This window comes from Notamacropus eugenii, chromosome 2 (assembly GCF_028372415.1).
Source record: "Notamacropus eugenii isolate mMacEug1 chromosome 2, mMacEug1.pri_v2, whole genome shotgun sequence".
NCBI lineage: Eukaryota > Metazoa > Chordata > Mammalia > Diprotodontia > Macropodidae > Notamacropus > Notamacropus eugenii.
Window position 1 is genome coordinate 146,099,634 of NC_092873.1, and position 12,926 is coordinate 146,112,559.

At 38.7% G+C, this 12,926-nt stretch overlaps 1 protein-coding gene across 1 annotated transcript in view; it reads right to left on the reverse strand.

Moving 5' to 3' along the window:
* Nucleotides 1-12,926, reverse strand: part of IMPG1 (interphotoreceptor matrix proteoglycan 1) — a 125,415-nt gene that overhangs the window by 60,060 nt on the left and 52,429 nt on the right. The window lies entirely within an intron of this gene.

Genomic DNA, 12,926 nt, shown 5'->3' on the forward strand with positions numbered 1-12,926 from the left:
GAAACTTAGAGTATGGTGACAAGTAGAGGAAATAATGTGATGGAGAAGATGGGATGAAAATGAGACCACTTGTATATGCAGAGGGGTTTGTCTTGGCGAGAAAAATGGCCACAGGAAATGAGGTATAGAAATCTATCTTGCTCTACAGGAAGACACAGGGGAACGAGATAAAAGAATGGGGTGGAGTGATAGAAGGGAGGGGAGATTGGGGAAAGGGGTAATTAGAATGCACACTGACTTGGGATGGAGAATAGAGAGATGGGGAGAAAATCTGGAACTCCAAATCTGATGGAAGTGAATGTTGAAAATTAAAATAAATTAATTAAAAAAAGAAGAATGGCTACCTTTTCAAATGAGACAGAAATGAAGGCAGAGATAGTGGCAGAAGGCATCTGGGTGTGATGTGAGATGTGGAAGAGTGGAGAAGAGGGAGAGCTTGGCAAATGGCCCATTTTTTTCAGTAGAACGTGAATACTAATTCAGTAAAAATATGGTTCTCAGCTGAGAGGGGAATCATGGGATGTTTGAAGAGGAATGAAAAGATCTGGAGGAGCATCTATGGAAAGTGGTTGTAGTTCAGTTGTGTCTGGCTCTTTGTGACCCCATGGATCATACTGTCCATGGCGTTTTCTTGGCAAAGATACTAAAGTGGTTTGCCATTTTCTTCTCCAGTGGATCAAAGCAAACAAAGGCGAAATGACAGAAATAAGAGGGAAGACAACGGACGGTGGGAGTACTCCAAGGCTGGAGCATGGTATGGCAAAGACTGGAAAATGATAAGAGATAAGGGGTTCTAGAGAAGAGGTTAGTATAGAGTTGAACTGGTTCACCAAAGAGTCAAGAACCAAGCACCAAGGCTATGAACTGTATGCATGTTGGCAAAAACAGACACATATATATTGAAGTTACATGGTTTTTTCCACCTGAAAACATTAGGTCTGGTTTCTGGTTGGTTCTCTAAGTAGTGCAACCCTCAGGTTTCAGCTCAAGCTGGTAGAGTTGTCTTTTGGAAGGCCCTTAATTCTAGGTTAAGAAATTAGAATTGGGGATTAAACTTTGGGGGAAGCTGCCTTTAGGCATTTGAAATGAGAGAAAGCAATCCTTGACAAAAGGCAGACCCTAGATGCTCAGAGTATTCAATATATCTTCCTTGGGATGTGTGCCTAGAGATCTTCCTCGATAAATCCTATATTTCTTAGGCAGATAGCCTTCCTCACTTCTTCAGCCTGACACCTTTCACTCCCTGATTTGATTAATTCAATTCTTTCCCCAATGGATTCCGTCTTCCTGTCACCCTCTCTTAGCTCTTCCTCTAGTTATCTTTTTTCATTCACATTTGCCTTCTGCCCTCTCTGCAAGCTCTATCAATACCAACTTGTCTGCTCCATTATTGTACTGTTTCTTGTCAGTAAATTTCTGTCCTAGGACAAATGAAACTGCAAGGGCTGCTCCTTTGTGAGGATGAAATCAGGTGCTTAGGTCACTAGAAGTTTTGTTCTTCTATAGATTGGGAAATCAGCCCTGGAACTCTGAAGGGAAATATTTTCTTAGATTCAAAGCTCCCACCCATAAAACAAACAAAAAAATTCTTTATTATAGATGTAGAGCTATGAAGGACCTTGGAGGTAATTTAAACTAATCCCCTCCTTTTATAGATAAGGAAAGTGAGATCTAGGAAGGTTAAGAAACTGGGCCAAGGCCACGGAAGTAGTAAGTAGTAAAGGAGGTTAGGGTAGCAGTGGAGTTTGAACCCATGTCCTCTGACTATTTGTTCCTTCTATTGCCCATTTAGCTATGTATTAACCTGTTCCATTTGCATAAATCACCTTTGGCCACCATGTTTTGGAAAATCTGATTCTGGATCTACAGATAATATTCATTGTATTTTTTTTTCTGGAAACAGTTTAGATACGTTTATCTCAAGATTTCAGAAGTTCAGTCACATGAACATGCACATTTTAGCAAGGATTTCAGGAACTTGACAATACAGGGAATTTGTCAGCCTTTAGTAAATAGTACATTACCATCTTTCTATCTTTTTCATGGGGTATGAAAGAAGATTTTCATTTTTTTTTTTAAGTTTTTGCAGAATGTTGAAAATCAAACTTTATCTTTTTTGTCTGAGGACCAGACTAACTAAATTTGGAAAGGATTGCTATCATGAGCCATAGCCCAGTGAATGTTTTGTCTATGGTGACTCTTGAGGATCATTTACTGAATTACAAAGGGGTTGTGTTCTGTACTGGTAGAAAGTTATCTCCCTTATGAAGACATATAGATCCCTTGAAAAATGACAGGTAGCAGTCAGAGGCAGTGTAGTGTAATGGATAGGGCACTAAATTTGGTAATATACAAGATCTGGGTTCAAATACCAGCTTGAATACTCCTAGTTATGTGACTCATTGTAAATTATTTATCCTCATTGCACTTTAGTTTCCATATATGTAAAATAGGAATGTTCTGCTCTAATCTCTAAAGTCCCATCCAGTTCTAAATCTATTGGGTTATTAATACCAAAGGCTTAACCTTTGTTTTTACAATACTTTCATTCTATATTAGAGTCTTCATGACCCTTGTCACTTTTGAGTAGTTAAGTCAAGGAGGTGACAAGATTAATCTTGCCTCTGATAAGTATCTATCCACCATCTTCTTTCATGTATCTTCAACATCTCCTTTTTCCTCGATACTTTCATTGATCCTTCCATGTTGCCTATAGGCATGTTTAGGTCTCCCCAGTTTTAGGGTTTTAGGTGAAATAATGTTCTCTCAACCCTCCATATCAATGACCTATAATAACCTATATCTTTTCTTTTTCACTGTCAAATTTCCTGAAGCAGTAGTTTATGCCTTCTGTCTCCACCTTCTCCTTACTAACTCACTCCTCAGCCTCTTATAATTTGGCTCGCATCCTCTCCATGCTTCAGAAACTGCTTTCTTAAAAGTCCCAAAGGCCCATTCATCTTCAAATTCAATGATTTCTTCTCAGTCATTACGTTTCATGTCTCCACAGAATTTAACACTGATTACTCTTTCCTTTTGGATAATAGTAATTTTTGGTATTCTCTGCTACCTTGGTTTCTGTAACTGCACACTTATGATGCTCATACTACCTTCTTGATGCCTTCTCCATCTCTTTCTGCTGGACCCATTCCCCAGTATCTTCAGGTAGATGACCCTCAAAGTTCTATTATTGACTCTCTCTGCAACCTTTCCCTTAAAAACTCTCTGCCTTCAATTGTTCCCTCTATAGAGAGGATTCTCAAATCTATATCTTTAGCCCTGACCTTTTCCCCGAGATCCAGGCTTAAATTCCAATTACTTACTTCATTTCTGGTTATTTTGATAACACCTCAAAGGCAACATGTTGAAAACAGATAAGACTTCCTTATTTCTTTCTGATTTCCTTATTTCTCTCAATGATAACCATCATTTCCTGAATGACTAAGTCAAGAAGACAAGTATTTATTAGGCATCTATTGTGTACGAGGCAATGTGCTAAGTGCTAGGGATACAAAGAAAGCAAAAACCAGTTCCTGCTCTCAAGGAACTCACATTGTAGAAATCTCTACAATTTGCTCTTTGTGGTTCTGCCAGATTGATCTTAGGACCAGGGGATCATATGATCATAGATTTAGTGCCAGAAGGAAACTTAGAGATCTTTTAGTATAGACTTCATTTTTCCAATGAGGAAACTATGCCAACTCTGTCTCCTAAACAGTTTTTCACTGTTTTGTGGTGTGATAGTGTTCATAATCTTCCATCTTCTTCTTCCATAATGTTTTACAGATTAACTTGTATTTTATAGCACTGTTACCCTTTGGTTGGCATTACTCTCTGATTGGCAAAGAGATTAAGAATTTGGCAAAAAATATAGCCTGCCATTTCCCACTTGCCACACACAACGATCTTTTTTGACTCGTTCATGTTACACTGAAGGTCTGTCACTCACATCACAAAACCATCTTAGTTAAGCCAGACCTTCCTAAATGGATATTTGATAACATATTTACTTTAACCTGCAATAAAACAAAATGTTTTTAAAAGACAGATATTTAGAGGAAATTACATATTTATTTCATGTATGTCTCCTCTCTTCCACTGTTAGTGTGATAATCAGTAAGACATGTACCTTTATGTGTATGTGGGCAATTTGTCTTGTCAATTATTTCTCTATGATGTTTAACTCAATGTCTTTTCCTTTGAATGAATATGTTTTTGGTTGAATGGTAAAAGAAACACATAATAGGGGCTCATCAATTATAAGTTTGAGTGGATGAGCTGACCTATAGTCACTACAAACTTGGAATTTTGGGTAATGGATAAGGGGGATGAGGTGGGGGCAGATGTTACATACAATCCAATATACCACATTTTCTGGTTATATCTCAGCCTTTCCTTTCTTGGTCATAAGTGACATGGAAGCTGAATTAAATATATCCTAAAGAAATTCTTCAGCTTTATTTATTCCCAACAAGAATATGTAGGAATATATGTGGAACCTGAATTAAAAAAAAACAAGCTGCCATCATTCAGATCTTTACAACTATCAGTTCAGCAAATTTCATCTAATCTAGGTGTGCAAGATTAGAAAACTTGCCTAATTACAATAGCCCTGTTGTCCGTGGTGTGATAGGGAGTTAGAACCTTGGCTACTCACAGATTGACTGCTGTGGAGGTCCCTCTGTCGTTGAGACACTATAAATCTGCCTAGAAACAGCAATCAGATATGAGGGCAGAGACCTAGGAGATTGGGGCTTTCAGTGAGGATACTCATTCCACAGCTCCATTGCGTGCCCAAGGCATTATAGGGCAAGGGAGCCATATGCCTATGTGCTTGTGAGTAATGAATTGCCTGTGCTTATACTCCTTCCTGGTACCACCTCACCCACAATCTCCTCACAACTTTGTATTCTATACAATATTTAGTAGAGTGGTATAGTGGAAAGAGAATGGGTTTTAGGGGCAAAAGATCTAGGTTCAGATGCTGTCTTTGTCAGTGCCATGCACTAGATTTGGAATCAGAGGCCCTGAATTCAAATCTCAGCCCTGACATCTGCTACCTTTGTAATTTTGGGCAAATTACTTAATCTCCCTTGGGCTCAGTGTCTTCACCTGTAAAATGAGGTTAGGCTAGGAGGCATTTAAGGTACCTGCCAGCTCTAAATCAACGATGCTATGATCTGGCCTTTGCTAGCTATGTTACCATTTGTTTCATCTGTCTGAGCCCCAGTTTCACTCCGAATCTGTGAGTCTAAGAAGGGTCTTAGCATTGGTAACTGAGAGATAAGATTTGGTCCTTACGGGGTGTGCTGCCATTTATTTTATTTCTCTGAGTCTTAGTTTCCTCATCTACGAATAGGAACTAATAGGTATACTCTCTAGCTCCTAGGGTGGTTATTGAGGAAAGTCCTTTGTAAACCTTAGAAGTACTACATAAAAGGAAGTTGCTATTATTATAGCCAGGCTTGGAATCAGGAAGACCTGTGTTCAAATCTGACCTCAGAAACTTACTAGCTCTATGACTGTGGGCAAGTCACTTACCCCTGTTCACCTCAGTTTCCTCATCTGTAAAATTATTTGGAGGGGCAAATGGCAAACCACTGCAGTATCTTTGCTAAGAGAACCCCAAATGGGGACCCAAAGAGTCAGACATGAACAGCAACAAAATTATGGTGCTCTGATCATAGTAGGAGTTTTATAGTACTTGTTGGAAAAACAGATGAATGAACAAGTGAATTCATGAGTGAATGAAAGGAGAATTGCGTTTCTCCTTCCTTCTCTGAGTTTTTAAAAGTTATTAAGCTATATGTTATGTGCTTGTCAGACCTGCAAGTATATTTTTGAGGTGAACTTTTCCTCCAGACTTCTGTGGAGATGGAATATTAATCTACTCCCTTCCTCCCTCCTCTCCTCATCCTACCTTTGCTTTTGGATAAAACCCAGGATGGAAAATTCTAAAGTCAATGAGCAATTCTCTGTGCAAAACAACTGGGTAATAGGTTTAAAATTAAGACTTCATTACAATTGCCACAAATGGCTTCATTTTCAGATGGGGTTTTGTCATGCAGGGAACTGATTCTTATTTTTCAAACTTTTTACCTCTGGAGCTGATCCTGAGGGATGAACTACGGTTTTAATTGTTTCAGCATCAGGGGATTTGTGAAAGGAAATAGCGGAGCAGCAACTGTCTCCACACTGTCTGGGAATGGTTTGTTCCCCTTCAGGACATGGGGTGCTGCCTGTCAGGGAATTGAAAGGAGGAGCTCGCTGGGATGCTCGTGACATCTGAGCCGCTGACCTTTTAGGTAGAGTCCGGGAAGTGAAAATTCAGTTCTTATAGCATATTTCTGGAGACTCCATGAATTTGGTGTGGAAGAAAGAGTGAGGTTCAGAGACCTCCCATGCAAAAGTGAAGCAAAGATACGAGGAACTTGATCTACTTTGAAATATGTTTAAATGGCAGCAACAGAAACAAACATAAAACATTCACAGCTGCTTTATTCACACATAGGCATTTTTCACTTGTGTTCAAATTGTTTTAAGAATCTGACTGTGTTGGCTCCTGTATATGTGTGCTTGCAATCTGGGTGTGCTTAAATGAGTTCCTCTAGAGTAGGGACTATTTTTTAATCTTTCTTTGTACCCCCAGTGCTTAGCACTGTGCCTAGCACATATTAGGCGCTTAATAAATGTTTATTGACCAACTGTGGTCTGCATCTTCAGGGATGAAACTCACATTTATATGGTGCTTTCAGGTTTGCAGAGCACTTTAATCTGTTATCTCGTTTGATCCTCATAGCAGCCCTAGGTGGTAGGTACAATGATTACTTACCAGTTTACAGATGAGGAAACTGAGACTGGGGGAGGCTAAGTGATTTGCCCAGAGTCACATAGCTGGTAAGTGTCTGAGGAAGGATTTGAACTCAAGTATTGTGAATAGAAGTCCAATGCTAAGATCTTCATGGCAGTATAAAGTGAACACAACAGAGAAATGCCAAGTTAGGAGTTAAGGAAGGCTTGTTTATAGACAGCTAGGTGGATTAGTGGGTAGAGCACTGGATCTGGAGTGAGGAAGACCTGAGTTCAAATCCAGCCTCAGACACTTACTAGCTGTGTGCCCCTGGGCAAGTCACTTAACCTGTTTGCCGTAATCCACCTGAGAAGGAAATGGCAAACCACTCTAATATCTTTGTGGAGAAAACCCCAAGGACAGTATTTGTGTGCTGTGGTCCATTGAGTCACCAGGAGTCAGACATGACAATACAAAGCTTATTTATACAAACCCACTTACTGAAAAAACCATGACCACCCTCCAGATAGAACATTTTGTAATTTCAGTACAAATATCCAAAGTAAATGGCAATGTAAATGGAGAAAAAAAGGGTAAATGTTTAGATACTTCTCTTAAATAAATCCACCTTATAGTGGATTTTGTTCGCCCATTTCTTCTTAGGAGGGATGGAATGATGAGAATAGCAAGAATTATGTTGATATACAGTTTGATTTGAAAGGTTAGCAGTAAGTAAATTCTTAATCCTATTGTATTCTAGCACCTATATATTCCAGCACCTTATAATTCTTCAATAATAATACTTATCTACATTTGAATAGCTCTCTTAGGCTCACAGCATGCTTTTCTCACAATATTCTTATACAGTAGGTAACATTATTATCGCTCCTATTTTATAGATGAGGAAACTAAGGTTTGGGTAGGTGAAGCAGAATACTAAAGGCCCATAAATGCAATGGATTTAGCAGAGGAAGACAGATTTAAAGTAGTTTTTAAAGCCCCTAAGGATTTTAAGTTTAAACTGCTCTCTCTGGTATCAAATTAGAATAAAGATCATGGTTAAGAGAGGCAGTGTGGTGTAATGGGTATTGCGCTGGCTGTAGAGTGAGGAGGACCTGAGCATTCAAATGCCTTTTCTGACACACACTGGCTGTTTGACCCTAAGCAAGTTATCTAACGTCTCAGTGCTTCCAGAAGACTCATTGAGACTAAACATTGGAAAGAAGGCTCTGATTTGCCTTGGTGGAGGGAGTACCTCACCAGGAGCTCCCTATATCCAAGAAATCACAGATCAGGTTCCCCAACTAAAAAAAAAAAAAAAAATACTGTGCCCAAGCAAGGACTGTGACTAGGATTAAAATTTGAAACTAAAATTTCCAAAGCAAAGGACTATCCCCTTCATCCTTTAGCTAAATTTCTTCTTCATGGACTTCCTTAGCCAGTTTCTATATATTTCATAACCAGCAGGTCAATAAAATGATTTTCCTGTTGTCAGAAATTTCCCTTGGCTCTTGAATGGGAAACCTGAAAAAGGAAAGTATGCCATCTCAGTCGTAATGATCAGTTCTTACCCAGGTCAACTGAATCTCCTGTAAATTTTCCCAGATCATACTGCTAATCCCTTAATCTTGAAATGTCATTGTTTGGACTTATTTAAATAGATTCTAGGTTTTACTGATAGTATGATACGTACATTTTCAGGTAGTCCAACAATCTCTCCAGTTATGACACATGGTTAATTTTTATACTCCAGTTGTTACTCATCCAACCTGAACTTTCATGTGGTATTTAATACATTAGCTACAGTTCATTCATTCCTTTAGTTTTTCATTTGTTCATTCAGGAAACATTTATGAAGTGCCTATTGTGTGGAGTACATCAAAACAGCCACTGAAATAAAAATTTAAGATAAAATAGGGCCCTTAAACTCAAGAAGCCTCCAATCTAGTAAGGGGATAGAATTAATCTGGAAAGATTAAAAACTCCTTTATGGGAGGGACTGTCCTTTCTTTATTGTCTTCTTCTCTTAGGAGTCTATCTCATAGGAGCCTCTTGCTAAATCTCTTTGTTTGGTTGATGTGTGCATATGATTATAATATACAATAACAAGTGATGAGTGCTTTGCAAAAGGACATGCTATGAGGATCTGGGGAGTCTTCTTGGAGGTGAAAATTGAGTTGAGTTTTAAAAGATGGGTAGAAATTCAATAGGTAAAGGCGGTTGAGGGGAAGGTAATACTCTACAACTATGTAGTAATACGAATAAAGGCATGGAGACAGGAGAATGCAAGATGCGTCCAGGGATGGAAAGTAGTCCAGTTTGGCTTGTGTATACGTAAGGGAGTGATATACCAGGTTGTGGAGGGTCTTGAAAGTTGGGATAATGATCTTGTACTTTATTCAATAAACAATAGGGAATCCCTAGAGCAGAGGCGTGACATGACTAGCTTAGTGCATAAGGAAGATTAATCTGGAGCATCATAAAAAACTGAGTGGAAGGGACAGTTGATAGGGTCATAACTTAGTGAATGAGTACCAATACATGAGCCAAATCAGTACAAGGGAGGCTAACGGCTTGCCTATGATCATGCAGTTTGCTAGGTGCAGAGCTAGGATTTTAATAAAAGTTCTCTAGCTCCAAATCCATGACTTGTTTGAAAGCTCAACAATAGTTGTCTATAGTTCTTTAATCACCATTAACAAGAAGCGTTAAATGCTTGGTTGCAGATGGCATTGTTCTAGGTGTGGAATAAACATCTAAGACCCACATGGTGTCTGCTGGTAGGATTTGACCACATGGCTCTTTCTGCCTCTGCTTTTGATTCTGGATTTTACTGCCAGATGCCAGTTGACTTTTTACCTTGGAAAAACACTTCATTCCTTTGTCTCCTTCCATTGGTGAATTCCTCTCAAGGTGTAGTAAGGGCTTAATACAATACTGTTTCCCTACCTGCCTCCCACTGCTCATTATAACCCAAACCCTATTCCATATAAGGGAAAGATGATTGGGAGAGTGTGCAAATAAAAACTGCATACACTCAAGGCTGCTTACAGCTGTCCTTCTTATTGAGATGGCCCTTTCCTTTGACCCGTTGACTTTCATTTGGTCCCTCTCTTTGACTACCTGATTCATCATCCTGCCCTGGCTTCTTTATGTCTATATTACTTCCTTTGGCTAGAAAAAAAAGTGACCCAGTCTTTGAGGGAGTTAATCCTGTCAGTTGTGGAATTCCTACTCTGGAGCTCAATGGTCTTTACTGGTGAGTGAGCTAGAACAAGTTCACTTAGCCCTTCTTTTCTAATCAGAACACACTTCACATCTCTTCCAGCTATCTGCCTTCGATATTTTGTTATCTACCTTGCATCTCTTCTCACTTTTTCATTTCTTATTCTGGGGTTTACTTCAAGTCCCAGCTAAAAATCTCAGTTTCTATAGGAAGTCTTTCTGAATAATTCTTAATGCTAGTATTTTCCCTCTGTTGATTACTTCTGATTCATACTGTATATATTTTGTTTGTATGTGATTGTTTTCATGTTGTGCCCTCCCTTCTATCCCCCATTAGACTTCTTGAGAGCAGGGACTATCTTTTGTCTTTCTTTGTATCCCTAGTACTTAGCCTGATGCCTAGAACCTAATAGATACTTAGTAAAGGCTTTTTGACTGGCTGGTCACTCCACCCATATATATATGTATAGTCTCTACCATTAAAATGTATATCTCTTGTAAGGGATTCTCTCACTGGTATGGTGGAAAGAACATTGTTTGGAATCAGAAGTGCTGAGTGAAAATTCCAATTCTGACACTATCTGTGTGACATTGATCAAGTTACTTAACTTCCTGGAATCTCAATTTTCTCATCCGTAAAATGAAGAGGGTGAAACAGAAGGCCTGTGAGGGGTCTTCGAATTCTGGATCCTACATTTATAATTTCTATATTTTAATCCTCATTGCTTAGCACAGTGCCTAGCACATGTCAAACATTTAAAGGATATTTCCATTCATTCATTCCTTTATTCACTCACTTATTCATCTATCAAATGATATGCTGGTAAATGTTTAATAACTGACTCTCCAAAAATAGGACACATGTTTTAGTTTAATATGCATTATTAACATTTTCTCTATTACTTTATTAAGTCTAAGCAATAAAAAAACAATAAATCAATCCCTGATTTATAGTGATTGCCAGTTCCCAAGGAGTAAATGATGACACTGAAAACTTCATAATCAACTCTTGCAAACTGGTACAAGCTCGCTGTAGCCCACTTCTTGCGTTAATCCCTGCTGGGAGGTCCTTTTGTGATTTTACATGTGTCTAGAATTTCCAATCCCTTAGTAAGCACGAAGTACGATTGTTCCTTCCTCCCTTTTCCCTGCTCCTTCCTGAAACTACTACATTGATTAGAAACCCAGCTTGACTCAGGACAACATCTCAGAATTCTTCCTATTCAGGACTTCATTTACCTTTGGGCAGAACATCTGTCCCCCAGAACTCACAGTCTCAGTACTGATAGACCTAGATATTCTAAGACTTATAGACAACAGCAACAACAAAGTAAAATCACTTTTCTATCTCCATTATTACTACCATCTTATATGACGTATGTACAAGCATGATGGATAGAGGATCTGCTGTATGATCAGAGAGATCTGAGTTCAAATCCTGTTTCTGCCACGTGCATGACCAGAGGCAAGTTGTTTACTTTCTTAATGCTTCAGATAATTCTCTGAGATGGTTGCTGTGGTTAAGTCATTTCAGTTGTGTTGATTCTCCATGACACCACTTAGGGTTTTTGTGGCAAAGATACTGGACAGACTTGCCATTTCCTTCTCCAGCTCATTTTACAGATGAGGAAAGTGAGGCAAGCACAGTTAAATGACAACTAATACATACCCGAGGCCACATTTGAACTCAGGTCTTCTTAATGTCAGGCCCAGTACTCAATCCACTGTGCCAATATATTATAAACTAATTAGTGATCTCCATTAAGGAAAAGAGTTCCTGGCATCTATGAATTTACAAATTTGGAACAAAGATTGAGGCTATGATCAAAATGTGACAGTTTTCTTTCAGGCTATCTTCTCCAGACTTCATGACCTTTATGACAACATAGGATAACACAAGCATGCTGGTTCTGGAGTCCTTGGGCTTGAGCCTTGTAACTTATTATCTTGGGTAAGTTACCTAATCTACCCAGGCTTCAGTTTCCTTATCTATAAAATGAATGATCTTTGTGGCCCATTTCAGCTATAAGTCTGTGAACCTCCATAGGATCACAATATAGAACTGGGGTTGGGTGGAACTTCAGAAATAATCTAATTCAACTCCTTCATTTTATAGATGAGGAAAATGAAGCCCAGTGAAATTGTTACTGCCCAAGGGTACACAGGTGGTACGCATTAACCAGTCTTAACATTTATTAAGTACCTTCTATGTGCCAGGCACTATGCCAAGTGTTAGAGATGCAAAAAGAAGCAAAAGATAATCTCTGCCCTCAAAGCGCTCACCATCTAATGGGGGAAATAACATGTAAACAAATATATACAAACAAGCTACATGGAGGATAAATAGGAAATAATTGGAGGGAAGACACTAGAATTAAGATGAATTGGGAAAGTCTTCCTGTAAGACATGGTATTTTAGGAGAGACTTAAAGGAAGCCAGGAAAGTTAGTGGGCAGAGCTGAGGAGGAAGAGCATTCTAGGCATGGAGGACAGCAAGAAAAATATTCCCTGAATTAAGAGGTGGAGTGTCTTGTTTGTGGAGGAACAAGGAGGCCAATGTTGCTGGATTGAAGAGTACGTCTTAACCCAGGGGCTCTGAATCCAGGCACTGTACTATAATCATAATCATAAACTGCTTTTTAATCATATGTATACACACACACACACACACATATATATTTATCTACCTTTATGACCATATGTTTTGATTTTCCTGAAATTAGACCTCAAATTGCAATTTATTTTTAAAAAGATATAATGTTAGAAAGTCAGTGGGATTTTGAGGTCTCTTTTTTGCAAGCACAGTAAGTCCCTGTAATCAAATAGGTACATTAATTATACATATCTTAACAATTTATATCAAAAAATCCTGGATGATTTTATGACTCATATGGAATAGTGAGTTCATTAG